This window comes from Ursus americanus, chromosome 2, assembly GCF_024610735.1.
Source record: "Ursus americanus isolate L20-20 chromosome 2, mUrsAme1.1.p, whole genome shotgun sequence".
NCBI classification, from domain to species: domain Eukaryota; kingdom Metazoa; phylum Chordata; class Mammalia; order Carnivora; family Ursidae; genus Ursus; species Ursus americanus.
The window spans coordinates 46,715,429-46,741,863 of record NC_142128.1 but is presented as its reverse complement, the minus strand read 5'-3'; the positions used below and the strand labels follow the sequence as shown (position 1 = coordinate 46,741,863).

Sequence of the window (26,435 nt, the reverse complement as noted above, 5' to 3'; positions counted from 1 at the left end):
CTCACGTGAGGGGGGCTGCTTGTCTGCTTCCTGCCTCTCACCGGCACAGTTTTTCCAGAGGGCTCTGGGATTTTGTTTGCAAACTCATCTTGCATAGGAGTTTTTCCTCCTTACCTGCCCCTCCCGGCCAGCTGACACCAGGGCTGGGCTGTGCTGTGTGGGATATGGGATGCTAAGCAAGGCTGGAAGGCAGGCTTTTAGGATCTTCTCCTTTATGGACAAGGAAGCCCAGGGTATCAGTCAGATCTGTGGTGCTGTCCAGCCGTGGGTCCCATCACCGAGGGCCGCCGCGAATGACCGTCTCCAGCACACTGGCTATGGAGTCCGGTCCTAAAGTCTGAGATAGCAATCTGCTCGCCTTCCATTCCTGATCCAAAAACTGTTTCTTTTGGTTTTAGATTCAATTCTTTGAAAGATTTTATTTGAGAGAGAGAGAGAACATGCAGGAGCAGAAGGGAGAGGCACAGAGGGAGAGGCAGACTCCCCATTGAGAAGGGAACTCGATGTGGGGCTCGATCCCAGAACCCTGGATCATGACCCCAGCCAAAGGCAGATGCTTAAACCAACTGAGCCACCCAAGTGCCTCCAATTTTGTTTTTTAAAAAATGTTTCTAGAGGAGAGAACAGAGGAGTTTGTGTTTGGAACAGAGGAGAGACGATTTTGAACGTGTTTACTTGTAGTCACAAAACGTCCACAAAGAAATTTTAATATGGTCCTCTTAACTATTAAAAAGCTTACATCCTTTTAAAAATGTTATAAATTCTTCAATATATAGAAATAGATAATTCAATAACAAATGCATTAGGGGGAAAAAAAAAAAGACCGGGAGCATATAGTCGATAAATGTTAAATGATAACTCAAGGTTATAATTCAGCATGAGAATTTTGTTTTTAGCTTATTTTAAACACATTTTCTGCAATCATTAATATACTGTCCAGGATGTTCACAGCCCAAAGGGAAATGAATGGTACAATGAGACCTATTTGTTCTCCCCTGCCCACACCCCCCAAATTGGCCCTTTGGGGAGGAAAAGCTACGGGCCTTCTGGAGAAAGAGTGGAGAGCAGAGCCCAGGCCTGCCATGGAAGGCTAACTAAAGAGGGGAGGATTTAAGAACTCCCTGAGGACAGCACCAGCTTAGGAAGACACAAAGTGCTAATGGGCGTATTTATCACTCGCTCCCTAACTGGCACAGAGCTCAGGAAGACATACAGCCAGAAGGAGAGAAGGGAGCTGAATCAGCCTACAGGAGAAAGTCAATATCTACGAAAGCTAACAATTCAAAGTTAGGAATGGCTTCCACCGAACTTCCACAGAAAAGCCTTCCCGATAGCCCCCAACTAACATCAGGGTACTCTGCTGCGTTCCCATCACACCTGTTACTATTTCTTCAGTGCACCTGTCACAGTTCACGAGTGTGCCCCCACTGCTACAATGTTGGGTGTGTGTTTAGAACCCTGGCCAGGAGCCCAAGGACTGAGTCTGCTCTCTTCCCTCCTGAAGCCCCAGGGCCCAGTAAACTCCTCTTAAATGAAAGTAGCACACAAGCAAAAATATTCTTACAACATTCCTGGTTTCTCAACAAATCACCTTAATTTGCTTAGTTTCATTTTATGAGAGGTGACTTGTGCTGTTGGTGGTCTCTGGCTCAAGCAGGAGTGACTCCCAGGCTTCTATCCCAAGGAGCACCCCGAGTGATCTCAGGATCGTGCCGGGCGAAGGCAGAACACAAGGAAGTCACAGTGCTCACCCCTTTCAAGCAGACCAGACAGCTCAGGTCGGCAAAGTGAGGACCTTAACCTGGAAGGGTTGGAGAGTGAAAACTTGAATGAAATGGAACATGGGACAACCTATGTGCGACACCTTTAAGCCTCTTTAGAAAAGGGCAGGCATATCATGATGTATAGAAAGCACTCCCACACACACGGATTCCTTCACACGACCTCCCTTAACAGGCACGCCCTGCAGGTGCTAGGACACCCAGTTCACAGGCTGCGGAAGGTCAGTGGCGCTCAGAGGTACAGCCGGGCCGGAGCACCTGCTGTGGGGGGTGCTCTGGTCTACGGAGCATGGAACAGGGTGAGGGAAGAGGAGGGACAGACCGGAAGGGACGCTTTGCCCGTGACTAGTTGTGTTTTGTGTAGTGACAACAGTCCAGGCCTTCGGGAAAGGGGAGAGCTTTGAATAAAAATTAACGAGTAAGAAATAAGGGGAGTGACCTCCTAACCCTACCCCAGGGTTCAGAAAACACTGAAGCTTGTGCTGATCGTTATCACCGCAGGCTCCAGAGGGACCAGAATGAATGGTCTGGCTTCAGTGAGAAGCATGCGGGGTGCTGGAGGGGTGACAGCCATCCCGTTCCTGGCTTCTGGGTCTTGGGTCTATCATTGGGATGAGAATCATTTCCAAGGGGAAAACTGCTTAGAACCTTATTTTTACTGAGATGCTTCGTTTTTGGATGCTCATTTCTCCCCGTTTAAGTCTCCCCAGGGCTTCCCTGTTTTACTCATGACCCCCGAGCCCCTGGCCTCCCTCTGAGAAGGTCACTCTGGACCTGTGTGGTTCCATCCTGTAAAGACCATCGGTCTTAGCCAAAACTGTGGGGAGGATGCCAACCGATTCCTGGGGCAACAAAGACAGACAGACGCCCTGCTAATAACTTCTCTTTCTCTCACTTTCTGCCAAAGTTTCTCTGGACAAAGTCAGGCTCATGGGATGGGCCCATAGCACTGCCTCTGTCTTCTTCTTCAATCACTCTTCATGTTTTATTTTGTTTTAGTTTTTGTTAAAGCAAGGCTTTCTATCAGAAGCCTTGCGCCTCTTAGCATCACAGCTGCCTGCCTCCAACGCAACATGTATTTCTGTTTGACCTTTCTCTGGGCTCCCAGGGTACCTAAAAAGCTCGACCACCCTAAAAACCAAATAATGCCTTAAGTTGCCCCCGGCGTGTTTCCTCTACTAACAAAGTTCATTGTTCTTACAAAGCGAAGTCTCCACCAGAGGAGAAAAGAATTTGTAAATGTCAGGAGTAGGAAGAAACTGCCAGAACTACAGTCAATGCTAAAACAAACAACAGACACAGAGGCAGGCAATAAACACACGAACGGTCTCAAGAATCGATCCTCACCTTACTTCCTAAGTGGGTTCCTGAGCCGAGCACATCCCAAACCTCAAACCTGTCTACTGTGGACTGAGAAGGGTCTGCCTTTCCCCCGTTCTCTCTCTCCACCAGAAACACTCCGAGATCTTGAATGAAAGGTGTTAGGACTGCAAACTTTGTTCATTACAAGGTAAGGATTCTACATTCTTTAAACCTGCAAATGCAAAGTGCCAGGGAATACAAATTAAAATTATTTACATCAACTTTCTAAAAGTGAACTGGAGACACTCTTTCATAGAGTAACTCTCTGATTAAAAAAAAAGATACTCTCCAGGGCACCCAGGCATAACTGAAAGGTGCCTTCTGAGCTCAGAAATAAATTTTATACATGTTATATAACCATGTATGGTACTGAAATGTTTACCTGGACTCCCTTCAGGTTTCCTCCTGCAAATCGGGTAACATGCCAACAGGGGCAGCAGGTGCTCGGACTGCAAAGCTCTGAAATTTTAATAATTTCCTATCGCCACTGAACTAGGACTATTAAAACAGCTGAACTTAGATGATTCATAAAGAAAGTATTTATGGAAACAATTACAAGCACAATTAGGAATTTTTCTCAGAAATCTCTTAATCATAGCTCCATTGAACCGTCATCTCAACTTTAAATTTTCATTAAAATTGTTTCTATGCTTTGACTTTGGAAAATCAACCCCTTTTCAGACCTCCCTCCAAACATTAAGCTCCGCTTGAACCCAGAAGCCTTTCTGCCTGCCTTTCCTCAACCTCGTGGAGCCTCAGCCCCTCGCCGACCCCTGTCCACTCTGGAGCAAGGAAGAACCTACCTGTGACTGCTTTCAAATAATCACAGGACTGGTCTTGGTTGTTTTCTTGTCCTTTACAGAGTTTCTCTGCTTTCTCAATATAACACCAAAAAAAAAAAAAAAAAAAAAAAAAGCAGCTGGGGGAGGGTGTGAGGTTAGGAGGTAGGTCTACAAACTGCACCTCTGAGCTAAAAGCAGAAAATCTCATAACTAGATTGTAAACGAGGAATTTGTTCACTCAACTCTTACACACAAAAGGAATGATCGCAATAGTCTCACACAGAATTCCCAAACGTTTTCTTAAAGATTCCACATCTTATACTCAACATCCTGAATAAAGTGTTAAAAAGTCTGTGAATGGAGTGCTCACATGGTATTTTTTTTTTTTTTAAGATTCATTTATGAGAGCACAAGCACACACACAAGCAGAAGGGGCAGAGGGAACCCCGAGCGGACTCTGCGCTGAGTGTGGAGCCCGAAGCAGGGCTCGATCCCACAACCCTGAGACCACGACCTGAGCCGAAATCAAGAGTCGGATGCTCCACTGACTGACCCAGGTGCTGCTGGGGTGGTTTTACAACCAATAAACGAGCGGGGGTGGTGAGGACTGAGAGTCTCCTCGTGGCTCTCTAACGACAAAATGAGGAGGGGTGTGACCCACGTGCACCACCCCCTCGCACTGGCACACTCACTTCCAACCTCTCTTGGCCTCACCAGTCACGTGGGCCTTAGCCTTGCCCCACGAGGAATGCAAATGTCCACACGGACCAGCAGAAGTTACTTTTCTTTTCTCGTTTTATCTTCAGCAGCTTCAGGCCTTTTCAGAATGATGCGGGATGTGCCGGTCATGATCAACAGGAAATGTAAGGAGTCCCCCGAAGACGTCAAACACAGTACAACCTCACTGCCAACCAGCAACAGCCACCGCCACGGGCCACCCGTGTTTGGCCACGTGCCTGCCGGGCTTATGAACTAATTAATAAAGTTCACAGTTGAGGCTGATGTGGCACCAAATGATTTTCACTAAAAATTATAAAAAACAAAAACAAAACACCTGCTTGATGAAAGAGGCACCCATGTGCATCTTCGGTCCACCAACAGAACACGGATCCCCTCAGTGGTATCAATACCACGAAATCATTCTCATACTTCAGAGAATCCACCTTATGCTGGGGGCACCCAGTCCTGATTGGACCTTTAACGAACACCGGTCAGGTGAAAAGGGCTCTCAAACGTCCACTCAGTCATACTGGAGGAAGAAACGGATGATACTGGCCACTCTCAGACATTGTTCCTTGCACGTCACGATAGTACGGCTCAGTGATCCGTTGAACATTAACGGCGGGAACCAACGTGATAGTCCCTAAAACGCTGGCACGGCCTCCAACTTAGCCATCTCACACGCAGCAGTGAGGCCTGCAGAAATGCAGAGTGCACGGAGAGACCCACAAGTGTATTCGTCGCGACTTTCCTTTATCATAGCAAAGAGTTTTTTAATTCACCAGGGGAATGATTATGTAAATTATAATTTCATACAATAAAACACTGGGGGGCTATGACAGAGGAACGCAGATGATCTGTATATATTGACATGAAAGGGGGTCTGTAATTGGCCATGAGGAGCAAAGGTACTGTGTGATCCCATTTTCCTGTTAAAAATCAGTAGCTGGCATCAGAGGGCTCATGCTCCAGGGCTTTGTTAAATATTGACATGGGTTTTTAAATTTAACATCACTAACAGTCCTAGGAGTTACTTAATATTCTCCATTTGAAAACCAAGGAGAGTCAGGCTCTGGGTGTAAAGATTTGCCCGAGGTCAAAAAGCCAGTGAGCTGTGGGTCAGGCACTGACGTGTGTCATGTGCATAAAAAACAAAACAAAGAGGAATGCAAGATTACCAGAGGTATTAATGGTGATAAGCTCTCTAGAGAGGGAGAATGAAAGTATGATTTTAGGGACGCCTGGGTGGCTCAGTCCGTTAAGCATCTGCCTTTGCTCAGTTTATGATCCCGGAGTCGTGGGATCAAACCCGCATCGGTGTCCCCGCTCAGCGGGGAGCCTGCTTCTCCCTCTGCCCCTCTCCCCTGCTCGTGCTCTCCCTCAAATAAATTTAAAAAAAAAAAAAGAAAAGAAAATACAATTTCATTCTCTTCTCAACAATTAGAATTTATTTGCCCCATCAAGAAATTCTAGTTGTAAGCTGAAAAAGACAGAAAACCCAGCAGGCCTTCAGTGTGAATTCCTGAATAGGTTAACACCATGCAGGCAGCCAAACCGTCACCTCAAACACAGCATTTAAAGGGCTTGGTTTGGTTTTTCCTGGAATAGAGCACTGAGCAGTAGTCAACATATTCTGGATAATAAGACTCATTATCTGATACACATACTGAAGCTGTGAATCATACCAACCCTCCCAATTTGGCCCAAAGATTCCAAGCATATGTGATACCTACATACAGAAATTACCACGTGTATCATGGCAGTGGGCCCTCAGCACGAGGCCACAGGGGAAGGATGGGTCTTGCCTGATGAGGTTACCAAAGTGGGAGAATTTAGAGCCAGAACGGAAAATAGTGACCGGGGCAACCCAGGAGGTCCTCACGTAAGCTTCTGTCCTGTCAAAACCCAGGAATCAAACCCCAGCCCTAGAAAAGTCACAGCAGCCTCCCAAGTCCAGATCACAAGGTCTCTGCTCTATAAGTGAGAAAATTAACTCGTGGCAGCTGTACCTGCGTCAGTTTGACCAGGCACATGGGTTCAATGTGCACTCTGGACCCCATGTGCTCTACGTATGCCATCCATCCACCTGCCGCCCCCATTAAGATGCCTGTTGTCCGTGGCAACACCACCTAGACCCACGCAGGCCACCCAGCACTTCCCCCAACTCCAGCTGGCCACGAGCGAGGGAGGCAGCTACAAAGAAAGAAAACTCCCAATTCCTACAGCATTCCATCCCCGCTCACGTGCACATGTGAAAAGCAGCCTCGACTTCAGTCCGCGGGGCGATGCTTCCTCTTTCCCAGGCGCACGGCAGATAAAACTGCTTCCTAAAAGGTAAAGTTGCAGGCAACAGGTTCTCCCGGCCATCTGTCTTTCCCTCGAGCAGCAATGTCATTATAGCAAGCCTAGCGAATCCTAGAAGCAAGCTGAAAACCTCACGCCGTTATTCATACGGGAGGAGGCGTCTTCCTAGAAGGCTGGGGGTTTCCAGGGCCGCTCTCCTGGAACGCGGTGCTGCCCACCAGGGGCGACGAGCCACTCTGAAGGTGGACGCGGTTTCCGGCAGCTCTTCGCAAGAATCACTAATGCCCCCGCTCTGTCTCCTCAGGAGACCAGCCACCATAATCGTTTAAAAAGGAAAAGGATTTGTTTGGTTTGGGTGGGAGAGGAAGGAAAGAGGCTCAAGGATGAAGGCAGAGCCAGGACCCCGATCCACAGCCTGGGGATAAAGACCAGGCAGTGGTGAGTGGCTATTTTGAAAGAGAGGCAGAAGGACCAGATCCTTGGGGCCCATGAGATGGAAGGAAGATGAAAACAGGAACCTACACCCGAGACCTAAACAGATAATTCTGGGTCTTAAGTCTGACTGCCCACGTCCCCGGGGTCAGCCTCTCCTGACAGCTAATATTACCGAGCACCTACATGAGCCAGGCCCTGGTGGAGACTCCGGACACACTCTGTCACCTGTGACACTCCAGGAGTGGAGTGACAGGACACACCTGTGACACTCCAGGACTCCAGGAGGCGAACGTTCTCATCCCCATTCTACAGCGAGCTCTCAGTGAGACAGCTGGGAAATGACAGTCACACTCCATACCAGGTGTAACTGAATCCCACCCCCGTGTTCCCATTAAGCACCACACAACACCGTGCTCGCACACGAAGCTGCTGCTACCCCAGAGGCCTCCCCTGGGCCCTTGCGGAATGTCCTAAGATGATCCGAAAGCTAAGTGAAAGCCTGGTTTAGGCCAAGCCATCAACAACCGCTTCGGTGATGTCAAGCCTAGCAGGGCAGAGAGGAGACATTTCAAACTGGCCACAGAAGCAGCGTGGAGGACACCCAGAGCTGCATCTGTCCTCCAGCAGAGGAAGCACCCGAAAGTGACCCCACGTGGGCGGGCCCCAACACGCCTGACAACCTGCCTCTTGCCCGACAGGCTGGGATCCAGGAACAGCAGGAGGCTGGAGTTGGGGCCACTCAGTGAGGCAAACTGGTCTTGGATATGTTCTAATTCTACCAGCAAACTACACGTGATCATCGCCCGCCCGAGACCAGCAAGCCCCTCATCCATCCTGAAGACCCTCGCTCAAGACCTGTAGGACAAGGACACCTGCAGGACCTGGCCCAGGGCAGTGGTGGGAGTGGGGGCAGTAAAAGTCACACCGTCATCATCATGGAACCTTCCTGTGATCGCTCAGGGCACACCCAGAGAGGCTTGGTTTGAGATGCGTCAGAGAGTTCAGGGCCCTGTCGTCGTGGCAGCTCATTCATTCGCCTGACATTTGGGGGCCAGCAACGTAACCCACTTGCCCAGATTCAGGAGAAACAGAGGCTATTTGGGGACAAGTGACTTCACTTCAGAGTGAGACTTCGGGTCACCAGGGCTCCCTCCCAGTGATTTTCAAAATCTAAAGTCTCAGAACTGCTTCAAGTAGAATCTTCTCTGGAAGCTCAGGTTTTAGGTGGGTCAAAAGTAGAGCTGCTCCGAGGGGCATGGAGGTGGGGCCTCCAGGAACCCAAAGACCCCGGTTCTGACCCCAAGTCAGCCACTTACCGACTGTGGTACCATGAGGAAGTCAGTCTCTCCACAACTCAGTTTCTTCATCTCTAACAAAGGGCATAATACCGCCTCCCTCATGGTTATTTGTGGGAAATAAACGAGACTATGGGAAGTTCCCGGATGCTCGACCCGTGAGGGCAGGATCATCGCTTTCGCCGCCGCACCTGCAGGTAGGAGGGGCCGTGGCCCAGTGGCGGGCATGAGGCCATCGCCAGCCCGTCATACACCGAGCAGCAGAGCAGCCAAAAGGTCACTTAAAAACGGATGCTGATCAAATTAGAGAAAAGCACAGAAAAGGGGAAAAGGATTACACACGGGGTTAATTACCTTCACAGGCTTACTTACTGCAGAGCTCACGCCCTTCGCTAGGGCCTCCGTGAGTCAGCCAGCGCCCACTCCGCCTCAGTGGCACCAACAGTAATTGGGACTCCACACTCATCTGAACACACCAGGGGGCAGGTGACCCAGAAGCCAACAACAGACATGTCAGGACCCGGGGGGGGGGGGGGGGGGTCCAGTACAACGAAAAAGAACACCGATCTGGGGTCGGACCAAAGGGTCTGAATCTTGCTAGGTTTCTCCCTGGGCTAGGTTTCCGCTAAAGGAGAGGACCTGGAGCGCCTGGGTGGCTCAATCAGTTGAGCTTCCAACTCTTGGTTTTGGCTTAGGTCATGACCTTGGAGTGAAATCGAGCCCCAAGTTAGGCTCCATGCTCAGTGGGAGTCTGTCCCTTCCCCTCCCCTTGCTTGTGCAAGCACGTACATACCCTTTCTAAAATAAAATCTTTAAAAAAAAATAAAGGGGAGAACACATAGAAGTATCAGCTATACACCCATCACACAATACGCACCAGATAAACACCCTCCTTCCCTCCAAGTCACCCATTTGGGGCCCCTTCCCTAACCAGCGGTAGAAGATTTGTGATAGAAGGTCTCTATAAATGATCATAGCACCCATAAGAACACCTGACAATGTGCCAAGCCCTCCTTTAGACCTGCTACATAATTTTCACTCATTTAATCCTACCATAAACACAAGCTTATAAAGTACCGTTACCCTGCCTTAACATTTTACAGTAGAGGAAACCAAGGCACGGAGAAGCTAAGAAACTTGCCCAAGGTCACACAGCTCATAATAGTAGTGCCAAGATTTGAACCCAGGCTTCCTGGTTCCAGGGCCAATATTCCTACAATATTCTTAGAATTCTTCTACTTCTCTTTCTAAATATAATTTTTGTTTACATTTCTTGGTACTCTCAGAATTACAACAGGCTTCTCATGTTATCTGCAAACATAATTGTGAGGTTAATAGGTCAAATTTTAATGTTCCCATTTAGAAGATGAATAAACCAAAGCACAGAGGTTACACAACCTGCCTCAAGTATACGGCGGGAATTCGTGCCAGGGCTGAGATAAAATGCAGGGTACCAAGAGTCAGAATCTAGAAGTGAATGGCCCAGTGTCTGCCCAGGAACCGATAACAGGATGTCCACAGGTGTCATTCATGTGCCCCCATCGGCGGGACCTCCCCTCGTTGGTCGGGGCAGTTAAGCAGGCTCTGATCCCGCTGGCGAGGGATCCTCTTCCTTCTCGGTCACTGTGGGAAGGTGGGTTTCTTACTGCTGGGGACCTACCACACAGCAGCCCGGTGAGGTCACCAGCAGAGATAAGAACAGGAATGGGACTCAGGTGGCTCGGGACAGGGAGCAACCACTGAGAAAGAAAGTGAAGAAGGCAGCAAGGGGGTGAGCATCAGGGCGGGGAAGGGAAAGGGATGTAAATGTGTGTCAGTGGAGTCGGAAGCGTGAGGGCGGGGAGATGAGGGGGAGGGGGAGGGGGAAGTGGGGGAGCAGAAGCTCCCTGCACCAGCCCCCAGAGGGGCAAACACGTGGAGGCCAGACCCAGACCCAGACCCGAGGGCGGTCAAAGAGCGCTCAAGTATCACCGCGTGAAGAGCATGTGCACGAGAAAGAGCTGATGGCTAACAGAACAAGGCTGGTGAGATCACGAGCTTTTTCCTGTTTCCCCAAATTTTACATAAGAAGGTTACATTATTTTATAATTATTGTGAAGGGCACTGCTTGAGCCTACGGTGCACTTGGGGGTTCAGGCCTCTCTGGGCCCAAGTGAAGGACCTCAGGGCCAGCCTGCCAGAAGACCATCTGGATGATGGACAAAGGACCCGCAGGAAGCCTGTGCATCTTGAGGAAGGCAAGTCTCCTTCGGGACCCACGAGCCTCAATACTTGAGCCAGTAGCAGGGTTCAGGCCGGGGTGTAGAGAAATTCTAAGCCTAACACAGTGCCTGTCGCTCCATCCTGTGGCCTGGCATCCCCAGACTCGTGTTTGTACCTTAGGAAAAGACCTCAAACAGCAGGATGTCGGGGAGCAACAGAAGACCACTGCCCCGGGGTTGTCCGAGCTACAAGTGAAGGTCTCAGCGCTTCACTGGAGGGCACAGCAGTGTTGCCGCCTGGGAGGAGCCGGCACGTGGCCCAGCCAGGCAGCGTCATGCAGCACAGGGGCGCGATGGCATCAGAGTGCTATGTGGCCTGACGCTGGTCCCAGGGCCAGGGTGGGTGCTCAGAACAGTCATGGGGATGTAAGGACATGGGAGGAAAGTGGCTGTAGGACCCATGAGGCACCTTCCAGGGGTGCTCAGAAACACTCAGAGAAGCTTCCGGAGAAAACAGCATCAAAGTCTCACTGTGGTGCTAGGGGCAGAGCCAGAGGAATGTTTTTCATATTAAAGTTGTTCTATTTTCGCATTTTTAAAATTTTCTTATTTCTTTAAGTAGGCTCCACGCCCAACGTGGGGCTTGAACTCATGACCCTGAGATCGACGGTTGCATGCTCCACTGACTGAGCCAGCCAGGAGCCCTGAAGCTGTTCTATTTTTGATGCTCCACTCACTGATGTGGCCTGGAGGGGGGAAAAAGGGATTTTTTTTTTTTTTCAAAAAAGTTTAAGACTCAAAAATAACACTGGTGAATTAGTAATTGAAAGCAACTCTAAGGGGCAAGAGAAATAGAGGAACAGACTAATAAACAAATTTAAGCACACAGATGGAACTCCCACGTGGTGTCAGCCATTGTTTGTGTAACAAAAGAGTGGGTAATTTCAGACAGAAAATTAAGCAAAATAGCAGCTCTATAGCTCTATGAGGTGCTTCAGTAACAATCAAGAGTAATAAATATATGGGGCGCCTGGGTGGCACAGCGGTTAAGCGTCTGCCTTCGGCTCAGGGCGTGATCCCGGCGTTACGGGATCGAGCCCCACATCAGGCTCCTCCGCTATGAGCCTGCTTCTTCCTCTCCCACTCCCCCTGCTTGTGTTCCCTCTCTCGCTGGCTGTCTCTATCTCTGTCAAATAAATAAATAAAATCTTAAAAAAAAAAAAAAAGAGTAATAAATATATAAGACGAAAGGCAAAGGAATACAAAGTAGCCAAGAAAGAAAAGGATATTTCAAAGAATCAGAAAGATGTACAGTTTGGCAGGAAAGGTTAATCAGCCACCTGAATGGTGGAAGGATGGGAGAAATGCTGAGAATTACTTTTGATCAGAAGACAAATGACCAAGGTAAGAATTCAACCTCCAAGGAACTAGCTCTTCCTTCCACTCCCTCACATGGCAGCCCACCCCTGGTTTGAGCTAACTGAGGGCCGCCATGTCTTACAGACTCGACTCCTTGTGGCCAGCGCCTAGCACAGTGCCTGGCAGATAGGAAGCCTCAAATGGGTGTTCCCTGAACGAACAAAGAAGTGTTAAGGGAGCTGAAATAAAAGCCTATCTCTGGAAGACATAGGGAAAGGAAGCTCTGGTCCCTAAGGCCACCAGAGAAGGCGGCTCGCACAGATGGCGTTTCCTGGAATTCCATTTTATATACTCGTTAATGGTCTCCCATGCACAGGCTCTGTGTCCACCAGGAAGCCTGAGGTCCTAGAGAGCAAGGACCACGAACTCCTACGTCCTCCTTCCCAGCGCCTGGCACAGGGCAGGATTGGGGGTCTTAAAGAGTTATTCATTAAATAGGCTTAATGAAGAAGATGAGAAGAGACAAGGAAAGTTACTTCTAGCAGGCAAGGTTCTTTCGTTTCCATTTACAGGAGGAATGAGCGGGCTATTTATCAGGCTTCATTGCGACAGGCATTCCCGCAGGACAAAGGCAGCCTTTGAGACCTACAGGAGTGGCAGTGCCTTCAGCACAGCTCCCGGCTCGGTGTTTCCACGGGAGAGCTCAGGGTCAATAGTAAAGTACGCCGGCAGGGGCACATGCCAGTAGTTGGCGTGGCACCTGCCTGGGGCTGGGACGGACTCCAGGCAGCCTGACTCAAGTCAAGAAAGCTCATAATTCATCCAGAGGAGAATTCAAAAACAATCCAATTAGTCAAGTATGGCTGCAGATTGGGCAATTGAGTGTCAACTAAATTCAACAGTCAGGGCAGGAAGGAGGGGACCGGCCCAGCCCTCTTTCCCCAGAGCCCATGACCCAGGAGAGGGTGAAAGGTCTCCGTTTCTTGGATTCGAGGGCTCCGGCCATATCAACCTGTCAGCAGAAATGCCTGCACGGGACCAGGGGGAGAGTCTCCTCCCTTAATGCAAAAATTCCTAGGCAGGCAGCTCCCTGTGTAACTACCACTAGATTAAAGGGGCAAGACAAAGGAGCTAATTATTAGATAAGGAAAGGCTCCGCGACAGGAAACACAGTAGGTTATTATAGCCAGCATTAAGGAGGAGAGTTGCCGGCGTATTTAAACGTGTGCGGAACAAAGCACAAGGGGCCATGATCACAAGTTCATGTCCTTCCTAAGGAAACATGCCAGGGTTTTCAGTAACTCGGGACTCCCTCACTGCACCTGGGCTCCTCTGAGTTGGGGAAGCAGGCAACGGCAGCCAGCCCTGCCTTGATCCCTGCCCCACCCCAGGCACCCTCTACACATACCCTGCCTAGATACAACTTCCCACTCCACCCATACTATTCAGGAGAGTCAGAAATGGTTTCGCTGAGCAAGAATCAGCAGCTTGTCCCTTGAGATCAAAGTAGTCACAGAACTGACTTTCAAGGGACAGTCTCCAGGCTCATCTGGTAACTGGTACTGACACATACAGCTGGGCTTGTCAACACTACCCACTGTACCACCAAGCCCTCCCTGCGCACTTCAGGAACTAGACATTCACAGATACGGGAAAAGCAATTCTAAAATTCATATGGAATCAAGGTAGTCAAAGCAATCTTGAAAAAGAATAACTAACAGGCATCCCTCTACCTGATTTGAAACTGTATTACAAAGTTACAGTAACCAAAACAGCATGGTATTGGCATAAAGAGAAACACAGAGACCAATGGAAGTCAACAGAAAGCCCAGAGATAAACCAGGTCTATATGGTCATCTAATTTTCAGCAAGGGCACCAAGAATATACAACGGGGAAAGGGTAGTCTCTTCAATAAATGGTTTGGGAAAACTGGATATCCACCTGCAAAAAAATAAAGTGGGACCCATCTCTTAACCCATAAAAGACAACAGAAAATGGATGGAAGACTTAAAATAAGACCCAAAACCATAAAACTCCTAGAAGAAAACATGAGGGGAAAAAATATTTGACATTGGTCTTGACCATGATTTTTTTTTTTTTTTTTTTTGGATGGGACACCAAAAGTTTAGGCAACAAAAGCAAAAATAAAGGAATGGAATTACAACAAATTAAAAGCTTCTCCACAGCAAAGGAAACCAACAACAAAATGAAAAGGCAACCTAGGGGGCGCCTGGGTGGCACAGCGGTTAAGCGTCTGCCTTCGGCTCAAGGCGTGATCCCTGCGTTACGGGATCGAGCCCCACATCAGGCTCCTCCGCTATGAGCCTGCTTCTTCCTCTCCCACTCCCCCTGCTTGTGTTCCCTCTCTCACTGGCTATCTCTATCTCTGTCAAATAAATAAATAAATAAAATCTTTAAAAAAAAAAAAAAAGAAAAGGCAACCTATGGGTTGGGGAAAATATCTGCAAACCACATATGTGATAACGGGTTAACGTCTAAAATGTCTGAGGAACTGTAACTCGACAGCCAAAAAAAGAAAAAAATTAAAAAATGGGCAAAGGGCCTGAATAGACATTTCTCCAAGGAAGACACACAAATGGCTAACAGGTACAGGACAAGGTGCTCAGCATCACTAGTCATGAAATAAAATTCAAGGGGTGACTGGGTGACTCAATCAGTCAAGCGTCTGACTGTTGGTTTCAGCTCAGGTCATGAGACAGAACCCCACATCAGGCTCCTGGCTGGGTGTGGAGCCTGCTTGAGATTCTCTCTCTCCCTCTCCGTCTGCCACTCCCCCAACCCCACATGTGCTCTTTTAAAAAATTAAAAATTAAAAATAAAATTCAAAACCATAAGGAGAGATCATTTCATACCTGCTAGGATGACTATTAGCAACAAAAACAGAAGGTAAGTGTTGGCGAGGATGTGGAGAAAGGGGACGCTTCATACACTGCTGGTGGGAAGGTAAACTGGTGCAGCCACTCGGGAAACAGTATGGAGGTTCCTCAAAAAATTAAAAATGGAACTACCATATGACCCAGCAATTACACTTCTGGCTATGTACCCAGAGGAAATGAAATTAAGTACCCCCAAGAGATACCTGTGCTTCCATCCTCACTGGAACATTATTCGCAATACACAATATATGGAAATGATGTAAGTGTTGCCAATGAAGGGATAAAGAGAGGGTGGGGCGTGTGTGTGTGTGTGTGTGTGTACATACACACACATACACATATATATACACACACACCACGAACTATCACTCAGCTTTAAGAAAGGGGATTCTGTCATTTGTGACATGGATGAACCCAAAGGACATTATGCTAAGTGAAAGAAACCAGACAAAGAAAAAAAAAAAACCGTGCATGACCTCACTTCTGTGTAGAATCTTAAACAGTCTAATACACAGAAGCAGAGAGTGGTATGGTTACAGGGAGGGGGAGGGCAGAGAGGTAGAGGCAATGGGGAGATGCTGGGTCAGAGTTCAGAGCTGTACTTATACACTCTCACCCAAGGACGGCTCTACTGCACAGAATGAGAACTAGAGTTAATAATTCTGTACAGCATTCTGGAAATTTGCAGAAAGTAGATTTCAAGTGCTCTCATCACACCAAAAAAAGTAACGATGTGAGGAGAGGACATATTCATGAGCTCAACTCTAGTCATCATTTCACTGTATATCCAATGTCATACCCCTTAAATAGATACAACTTTTATTTAAAATTTTCATTGGTTTAAAAAAAAAAAAAAAGCAGCTTGTAAGGAAGCAGCAAAGTTCCAGGGAGCAGCCAAGGGCAGAGGAACACCCAATGAGACAGTCTCCATAGGCATCCCATAAACTGTTCTCCAGCCCACCCACCTCTCCTTTCCTAGGCCTTCAACCACAGGTGGATCCCCTAACCTGTTCCTGCTTTAAGCAAGGGCACTGTTTCACTAGCATCTTCCAGCTCTTACACACCTGCCTGGTCTCACCCCACACCCCTCAACACCAGCCCTCCCCTTCCTCCTCCTCCTCCATTATAACCACCAAATACATGCCTATTCCCAGACTGGGGCGGTCAGAGCTTACACATTCCCCACCCCAAGTGCCAGACCCTCAGAAGTTCCCCATGTGCATGTGTCAGTGAGGACCTGAGGGGAGGAAGGCAGAGACTAGACTCTGTTCCGTGAGGGCAGGGAAGCCTGTGTTGCTCACCATTCTATCCCAGCATTCAGCACGGTGCTAAACAGTTAGGACGAGCCACCTGAATCAAGAATGAAGTTCCAGAGGTGCCTGGCTGGCTCAGTCGGTGAAGCGTCTGCCTTCGGCTCAGGTCATGATCTCAGGGTCCTGGGATGAAGCCCCATGTCAGGCTCCCTGCTCAGAGGGGAGTCTGCTTCTCTCTCTCCCTCTGACTCCCCCACCCATGTTCATGCTCTCTCACTCTCTCAAATAAATAAAATCTTGAAAAGGAAAAGAAACAGAAGTAAAGGCAGTCAGTGGAAAGCAGAAGACCGAGGTCATGGAACAATGTGGGTACATCACTGTCTTCCTACTGTCCCAGAGAAAACTGGCCTCCCACTGCCCAGGCCGGGAGCGCGGTTAAGAATGCCAGGACAGGGCACCGGGGAGGAGCCCCTGCTGTGGCGTCAGCAGACGACGACCTCGAGATAATTACATGTGGCATAAATACATCCAGTGGGTGACAGAGTGGAACCAGTGCGCCCTGGAGCCCGACAAAAACGCTCTCGTGGACAGCGAGGACTTCACAGAGAGATGCTGGCCTCGGAATGCTCAGTGATGGGACACTCTGGGCCCGAAACAAACAATTTCCAAAGAAGGTGGATTCGTTTTGGTTCTCGGTCACAGCCAACCCCTTGACACCGGATTCAGAGCCTCGCGGACAGACAGAAGGCTGCAGGGGAGACCACGTGGCCTTTGCTTGCTGCTCAGTAGGGCAGGATGGCTCAGCGAGAGGCGAGTACAGCCGGGGGTCCAGTGTGGGGGCAGTCACTGGCCCCAGAAGGACAAGCCAGGACCCCACAGCCAGTAAAACCTCAGATTTACCCAGGCCTCTCTGGGTAGATTGTCCCATGCAAAAGTTTTTCAAGAAATGTAATGACAGCAAGCTTCTCTGCCATCAGAGCCCGCATCTGAATACCCATCCCCACCAAGAAACTAGTCTTCAGCCACCAGCTCTGCTCATCTCTCTTCCCCTTCCCTTCCCAAGGATTTCAAGATACAATATATAATTTTTTTTTAATGCACGGGGTCAGAAAGGACTGCGAGTCACCCAGTCTGGTCGCAGATCTGCTACCTTGATCTCTGCCAAGCCTGAATCAGCCTCAGAGAGAAAACCATCAGCGAGGACCGCGCTTTTGCTCTTGGGGTTATTTCACATTCCACCAACTCGGACAGCTAGAAAATTCTTCTGAGCCAAATCTGCTCTTCCTACCATCCCTGGTTCCGCTCTCAGCTTCATGACAGTCTTTCCAGAAGCGGAAGATGGCTAGCAAGAGCCTGGTCTTCACAAAGTGTGGGGAAGACCCTGGCCCAACTCTCTAAGCAGTTTCTCTTCCATGAGCATAAAAGAAGTGGGTTTCAGGATAAAGTTTAAGTCACACAATGGTCAGAGGTGGAAGGGATGGTAAAGATCATTCAACTTCTTCTCCCTTCAAGGGTGAACCCAGGCCCGGAGAGGAGAAATGGCCTGGCCCAGTCCTCACAGCCAGGTTAGATGTGAGCTCCCCCCTGCCCCACTTCTGGATCTCCTCGTACTGAGTTCTCCTAGAATACACTCCTCATTTTCCCAACAGAACTGTGGTCCATCCTCACGACTGCCCTACTACACACACACACACACACACACACACACACACACACACACACACACACAACTTCAGTTCAGCACTGCTCCCAACTTACAGGCTTAGACCTTCGGCCTTTGGTTATCCTGGTACAACCTTACAGGTAAAACTGAGCCTCTGGGTCACCTGGGGCCCCTATTGGGGTCCACACTTGGAGGAGTACAGCAAATCCTTCTGGAAACCATTCCTAAGTAAATTTAGGACCATCTTGTACAAAAATGGCAAACACACAGGCCCCGTGGAGTTGTAAGGCCATCACTGAGAATCCAGAAGTTTCTATAAGCTTGTTCTATTGATCAGGTTTTTGTTGTTTTGTTTTTTTCCCCAAAGTAAATCTGAACCAGGGATGTGGGATGTGTTCACTCCCTTGCAGGGCTGGCATTCTGAAGGTAAGGCACTCTGGACCCAGGAGTCAGCAAGGAAAGCACAATGAAAACCAGGAAACTGAAGTATTTATTTAATACCTGCTAACTGACAATGATTAATATGGCCTCAGATTTTCCATTCTCCCCGGCCTCAGCTGAATGTGGTACAACCAGGAAGATGAGCTGAGCAGATTGAGTAAACATTTATGAGACATTTACTCTATCGTCCGTATACAAGCATCATAGAGATAATGAAAATTCTCCCCCAAGGTATTTATTACCCAACTGAGGGACAAGATACCCGCCATGTCTAGAACATAGTAGATCAGTGGTTCTCAACGAGGAGTGATTTTGCCCTGCAGGGGACATGTTACGGAGTCTGGGGATGTTTTGGGTTGTCACTACTAGAGGGTGCTGCCAGTACACCGGTGGACAGAGGTCAAGGATGCCGCTGAACATCCGTGCACACGACAGCCCCCACAACCAAGAATTATCTGGTCCGAAGTGACAGTAGTGATGAGGTGAAGCAGCCCTGAAGCAGACACAACAGAACCCATCCAATTCAACACGTGTGGAGCACATGCGTGTGCTCGGTTAGCAGCACTCAGGAACTAGAGAGGGGTAAGACAAGTCTCTGCTCTCCAGGCTACGTAAAACAACCCTAAATACAGGTTTGCAGCAATCCAAGTTAAACTGGGTAAGGGCTTCAGGATCCTGAGAAAAGCAGGACAACTGTGGGCGTTAATCAGGAAGAAGATGGGTCCCCAGCTCAGTTGTGGAGGGTAGGGGAGTCTGGCATGGGCAGGCTGAGGGCGCTCGGGCAGGTGAATGGGCTGAGCTAAGGGGCAGCAGGAGCCTCGCCAGCCCCACTGTGAGAACCGCGTGCCCGGGGGACACACACGAAGCCCACTGGCCTCTGGTTCTCCTACATCATCACCAGCTACAGAAGCCGAGAACCTACATGTCTCTATCTCCCCCGTTCTGCAGTGCCTGGAACGGGAAATGAACTTAATGAATAAGAAATAATTAGTAAATGACCATAAAAATAAGAACCACCATTTAATGAGCTTGTGCTCCAGGCCAGACAGTCTGTTGATCCCCACGCAGTCCTCACCCCTGCAAAGTACACAGAATGACCGAGCTCAGAAGGAGGGTACCGAATGATGGAAGAAACAGGTAGATCAACAAAGAAACACCTTGAACAGCTCTGCTGGTCTCTCCTCCTAACCTGGGATCTTCCTTATTCTGACTGTTTCCCGGCTTTCCAGCCTGCCACCCCCCCCCCCACCCCAGCATCACGGCACGCACACTCCAGATGGCTGCCCAGCACCTTGCTGTGTAAAGCAGAGGGGTCCAGCGGGTAGCTGGTGATTTTACAAGGGTCCCTAAGGCCGCTGTGGCGCTGGCACTATGCCTAGGGCCTCCCAGAGTTTCTGCTGGCCAGAGCAGGCACCAGAGAAGGGACCGAAGCAGAACACTGTTCCAAGGGCATCCTCGGGGAAAAGGTTCAGGATCCCTGCTCCACGTTAACCCAGCAGCAGCTCACAGCAGCTTTTCAGCAGCACGTTTAACACAGCCTCTAATTATGTGATAAAAATCCTACTGGCAACTGCTTTTCCCAGCGCAGCACATTACCACCATCCAAATATTTCTCAGTCTCTAAATAATAGGGTAGTTTTACAAGGCACGTATCTACACGGCAGCTGCAACAGCACGAACAGGTACTGGTTAATCCCTCTATTTATGCAGTCCTCCTACCATTTACAAGATGCTCTCGTGGCTTTATTTCACGGGATCCAAGCAAGGTTCCAAGGATCCAAGCAGCTTATGAGACAGGTCCCCCTATTTTCCGTTTTACAGCAGGAGAAACCAAGGCTCGCTCAGAGACGTGAAGTGGATTTCCCAAGGTCACTCAGCCAAGTCTTCCAACCACGGCTACCTTTTCCAGTCACCCTGATGTGGACTAGCCACTTGCCATGGGGCAATTTTTCATTCTCCTTTCCTATCCTATTTAATTCGTAAATAACAAACAATGCCTACTTGTAGGTCAATAAAGAGAAATCACGGATACAAAACCCAATAATCCCTTCTCCTACTAGAACAAGGCTCAGCCAATTCAGGGGTTGGCAAGCTTTTTCTGAACAAGGCCAGACAGCAAATAGCTGAGGATTTTGCAGGACAGACTGTCACCACCACTCAGCTCTGCCCTGGGAGCGCAAAAAGAGCCGCAATTTACACGTGAACGGGCGTGGCTCTGTGCCAATCAACTTCATAAAACAGGTGAGGAGACTAGTTTGCTGACCCTTAAATTATAAGGGCTTCCTCTCTGTTAAGGACTGAACTGGGTACCCCCCCCAAAATTCATAGGTTGCAGCCCTAACCTCCAAAGTGACTGTATTTGGAGACGGGACCTTCAGGGAGGGGATTCAAGTTAAATGAGGTTCTAACGGTGGAGCTTAATCCAATAGGGCTGGCGTCCTAAGAAGAGGAGGGGACACCGAGAGTGTGTATGCACAGAGAAAAGACCAGGTGAGGACAGAGCGAGCAGGCGGCTGTCCGTGCGCCAGGAAAAGAGGCCTCACCAGAAACCAACCCTACCGGGAGCTGGATCTCGAACTTCCAGAACTGTAAGAAAATAAATTTCTGTTGTTTGGGCTTTTCTGTTGCGGTGAATTCGGCTGTAGCCCAAGCAGACGAAAACACCACGCTCCTACAAATCTGATCGACCCATCAGAGTCAAGATCGCCTATAAATTAGGGACTCAGAAAAATAATAATTTTTAGTGGAAATAGGTTTAAAATGCCTCGGTCCACTTCCCTGCCCTAATTTAAAGATCCCTTTATTCTAATCCAAAGACTTGACTCAACATTGCCTTGCTTTTTCACCCCATTTTCCTTTCTTTCCCTGCTTCTCTGAGTTTTCCAGTTACTTATGTTAACATTCCCTGAAAGGTTGTAGGCCACTATTTTCCCCTTCAAAAGGTAAAGAGAGGCTCCCCAGGTTGCTGAGAAAGCGGTCTTCACTTGAGCAGTAGCAACAGGGCTCCGCTGAGATAAAGTGGCCCAACAGAGAAAGAACTAGGATCCCTGCTACACACAGGCTCCTGGTGAGCGTGCTAGGGAAGCGAGCACCAGTCCAATGCATCGGAAACAAACCTTCAGGAAATAGCTGGAGGAGACCTCTGAAGAAGAGAAATAAAGAACCACTGACAGGCTCCCGAAGCACCACTTGCTCGTGGCACAAGGTCATGTGCAGCGTTCAGAATTGTGCAGGCTGGCTCACACAGCAGACCTAGCAATTACAACGCGCCCGACCTACGGCAAGGCAGCTGCAATTCCCAAACCCGCAATTCTGGGCTGAGCACGCCTTCCGCACATCTCTACAGTCTTCCTTAATAAAAAGAGCCAACAGTGAGGACACCAGAATACTCCCTGGAGAAGCTGTTCTGTGGCTGTGGATGGAACTCACAAATCGAAGCGTGAGTATGGCAAGATTAGCCTCGTGTTCAGAGAGACGCAAGGAAAACCCTGTAACTTGGAGCCTGCTTCCAAGAGGCATCTGGTTTAACAAGTTTTGCTTTCTCTGGTCCCCATTCACTTCGCGGTTACTCTGCCAAAGGAGGAAAAAAAAAAAAAGGGCATGGCAGGTAGAGAGAGCACCAAGCTCCTTTTAATGCTTTGCCCTGCAATCTGATGGCACAAGTCAACACTGCTCCCCATTAGATAAACGTCCACACCTCCTCAAACAAATCCAAAGCTACTTCTTAAAAACACCCAAAATAAACTCAAACCAATCCTGGAACTGCAAGAAGAAATGAGGTAATGTGTATGCAGGCACAAGCAAGCCCAACACAATCACCAACAGATGTTTGCTCAATAAATGTATAAATAATCACCAGGAACCATCTTCCTGTCTCGGGCTCACATTCTCACCCCTAAGAAGCTAGGCATCAGTTCGGTTTAATCTCTAGGACCAACCGATGAGCAGTAGGATTTCTAGCAACATATTTATGCTACATAAGGTTTTACAAAACCCTTCAATGGCTTGTGTCACTCAGCCTCATGAATGCTCGGCTGTACACGGAGCCCAGTTATCTTCCTATCCCCTTCTGCAAAAATCTAGGGTAAATTTTAGTAGCTGCTTCTCCAAGTTCCCCGGTCCTACCCTGTAAACAAATCACCACCCATTCACATCCCACACAAGCACTCACAGCCGCACGTGTGCACATATAATCCCCAAAAATTGCAGCAACACCAACCGGGTGATTCAGAATCATCATCATTTCTAAGAATTAAGGAAAGCTGGAGCTTCACTTCTCCATCCTTCCATTCCACTTCCTTCCAAAAACCACTCCAACAGCTGGGAGCAGCTGTGCCTATCAAAAAGCTGGGACGCCATGCCACGACGGGGCAAGGCGCGCTAACCTAGAACGTGCCTGAAGCAGACAGGCACAGGATGATGCCAAAGGGACAGCAGGCTGTGGGCCACCTTCCTCCCAGCTCCCGCTGTGAACTGTGCTCAGAGTGACTACCCCACTCCGACACCTGCCAGCACCTGTGGCACTTGGGTTTCATACCCAGTCACCAGCTGCCCAGAGGAAAAAAACACATAAGCCAGTTTTAGTCTCCCCACCTCCCAGCGACGAGTCCTTCAAGTCTCCCAATCCCAAAATGGAGAAAAATCAAAGCAAGTGACATGAAATCTGAAAGAGGACTAAGAGCTCTGGGAGGGGCTGAGGAGCTGTGCAGGACACGTGGAAGGTCTGGAAGCAAGGGAGAGCATGGGACAGCTGTGGGAAGTCCCACCATCCTGTAAGCAGCAGAGAAGGGGGAAAGCAGGTGGAGAAATCAGCTGGAGCTGGATCGTTCCCATGTGCCCTTTCCGGCTATGATGAGAGAGTTTGCATCATCCCAAGAGCAGGGCGGGCGCAGGGCAAGCAGCCTTGGGAGGACGCGGTCAAGGGCAGCGAGCCCACACTGCTGCGGGAACGTCCACCAAGCCACAGGGGCCCGTGGCGGCAGTGACATGGGCAAGAATCCACATTTACTGTGCGCTTTCCTGGACCTCCAGATCTTTACGTGCTGACCCTCGGTGATTCCTGAATATCCCACCAACCTTCTTTCTGGGCTTCTCTACCAAAGAGGAAAAAGGCCAATTCCTCTGGGGCCTGCAGGACGGGAGAGACTAGCTCCAGTCAGAAGCGAGGCGAGCTAGCTTTCATGTCCTAGGTGCTCTGCACTTAAAGCGTCATCTTACACTCATGCAGCGCTATCACGTGCATTTTCATTTCATCTGCTCCCCCCTCCCCGCCTCGCACAAGCCTCTGGGGGCGCAGAACTGGAATTAGTCCCCTTGAAGTAGTGAGGAGATTTTCAGAAAGCAGAGACAAAGTCAGGTTCTGAAGTCCTGGTGAGCGGCCTTGGGGAGGAGTTTGAAAATCGGTTAGAAAAAAGAACAATCCTCTTTGATGCTCTTCCCCTGGTGGCTCCGAGCCTGGCTCCCACACTCCTTCCTCTCATGCCTTTTCATCATAATGCGGACTTTAAAAATTTTCTGAAAACGTAAGTGCTTTGGAGGATGTGCCCCAGGGAGAGAAACAGTCCCCCTGCTCCCCATCCCAGCTGCGTTTTGGTCACTGCCCTGAAGGCACACTGCTTTAGGGGGACAGTGCTGGAACCCAGACGGGGGACCCACATCCTTCACCCCTAACCCAAGGCTCCGTCCACTACATCACCTGGATGAATAAACAGACAAATGGACAAGCACAGAAATGGAGAGATGCACCAATGGACAACCCCTTAAGCTCTACGTCTACCTCCTTCATCTAATAAAACATTTCACAGGAGGCGCACCTGAGTAGCTCAGTTGGTGAAGTGTCTGCCTTCAGCTCAGGTCGAGATCCCAGGGTCCTGGGATGGAGCCCACCACCCCCCCACCGTTGATCAGTGGGGAGTCTGCTTCTCTCTCCCCGTCTGCCTCTCTCCCCCCCTTGCTATCTCAAATAAAATTTTAAAAATTATAAAAATAAATAAAAATAATAAAAATAAAACACTTAACAGGAGCACATCTTCATGTCAGCAAAAGCAGATCAAACAGGACCAAAAGAAATCAGCAGTTTCCTGTGCCAGACTCTCAGTGTTGAGACCAGTCTCGAAGGCACTACCTCTTAACTATAGCCACCCAACCCACACACACACCCCAAAAAGTCCACCACCCACTCAGGGCGGCCCTTAGTAGCCAACAAACCCTTTGTGATGGGGAAGAGGGGAACCAAGTCCTAGAGACTGGAGTTGAGCCCCTGTGTCCAGGCACACCTGAGGCTGAGCTCTGCCCTACATCTTTCTCCCCAGTTCTATAAGCCAATGCATTCCTTTCTTATTCAAGGCAGTTGAGATTAAGGTTTTGGATCATTTGGGGAAAAAAAAACATCTTAAACGGATACCAAATGTAAATTGGTGTAACGCTTACTGCAAAACCAGATAGCAGTACGCGTCAAGAGTTCAAAACCGTTCCTTCACTTTGACCTGGCAAATTCACTTCCAGGAACTTAACCCAAGCGATAATGCAAAACACACACACAGGTGTGCACATAACGGTGTTTGTTGTGAAGCACAAACCAGGAAGTAAACGGGATGGCCCCCACGGGATGAGAGGTTAGATAAAATCACGTTTTAACTTTCAGGAGAGAATATTAATGAAACCATGAAAAGAGCATCCTGACCCCACATTATTAAATGTAAGGTGAAATGTTTTTCCTTACTTAAAAATTAAGATTCAAAATTTTTTATGCACTATGATTTTAACGTTGTAAAGAAAAGTAAAATACACAAAAAAGAAGACAGGGGGCCAAATGCTAGGAGTAGCCGCTTCTGATTAGGGTATATCACAGTTGTTTCATTTTTTTATTTTCTTAAAGTCCTTCCCCTTCAAATGCTCTAAAATGAATACAACACTTTGATGGTCAAGGAAAAAAACCAGTAAAACTACCCCCCTGGGCCATATGAAAATCATTCTTCTCCCTATTCAACAAAATCTCTTTCCTTAAAGCCTCCATCCAAGAATTCTGTGATTCCATTGTAACAACCTGTGGGATACTTCCACACGGATCACCAGGACAACCTTTCAGATATTTAAGACCCTGACACAACCTGAGTTTTGCCCTCTCCAGCTTCAAATCCATTTTTCCCAGCCGTCCCCACAGACCAGCATGGCTTCTTCAACTCTCCTCTGAACACCTTCCAATGTGTCCGCAGCTCTTCAAAAAGGTGTCGTTAAATTCATCACAATGCTCCAGGTATGGTCTAATAACTTACACCGAGAGAATGGGATTCTCACCTCCCTTCTTTTAGACACAGCACCTCTATTAATGCGGCCTAAGCTCCCAATTCCTTCCAGCTCAGAACAGGAGTGAAGAGAGCAGCTCCAGTTCCAGAGACAGATGGAATTCACCCACAAAAATATACACTTCCTCTCTTCTCTTCTGAGAGCTCCTGGTTCTCCTACAGTCATCCTCCCACCATCCCCCCCCCCACACACAAAGAATTCCTCAGGGGTGAGGTCACTCTCAACTTCGCTCTGAACCAAGTTCAGAACTTTCTAAAGCCAGGGGAGGGGTGCCAAGGGAGATGCAGCAGAAGCCCTGAGCTTCAAAGCTCTCTGGAGGTAATCCCCTGCCTCCAAGGCCAGGCCCCAGAGTCTCACAAAATACACAGGGGCACTTGGGTCAGATTTCTGTCCAACCAGTCTTCATGGGCCCAGCAAGGGTGGGTGGCCTACACCCCAGGGAGTCTGAGGGTCCAGCTCCACGTCTCAGAACAAGCATAGCCTTTTAGGAGGTGAAGTGGGAGGTTTCAGGATTCTTCCCGTGTCATCAGAGAGGTCTTGAAGGAAGGTCAGGGGAAGCTTTAAAAAGCCAAATTCTGGGCCACGCACTCACACACCGGCTTTTACCCCATCTGGGCAGTCGCAGGATCCTCCTGC

The 26,435-nt window shown here is 48.8% G+C and overlaps 1 protein-coding gene across 4 annotated transcripts in view; it reads right to left on the bottom strand.

The window, feature by feature from the left end:
• The window catches only part of C2H1orf226 (chromosome 2 C1orf226 homolog), a 267,134-nt gene that overhangs the window by 128,321 nt on the left and 112,378 nt on the right, over nucleotides 1-26,435 (bottom strand). Inside the window, exon 1 of one of the 4 annotated variants that reach the window (XM_087855928.1) lies at nucleotides 4,618-9,208. The exons of the other annotated variants lie outside the window; for them this stretch is intronic. The gene's annotated coding sequence lies outside the window, so the exon portion shown is untranslated. Of the gene's footprint in view, nucleotides 1-4,617; nucleotides 9,209-26,435 lie in introns of those variants that run through there. 4 annotated transcript variants of the gene reach the window in all.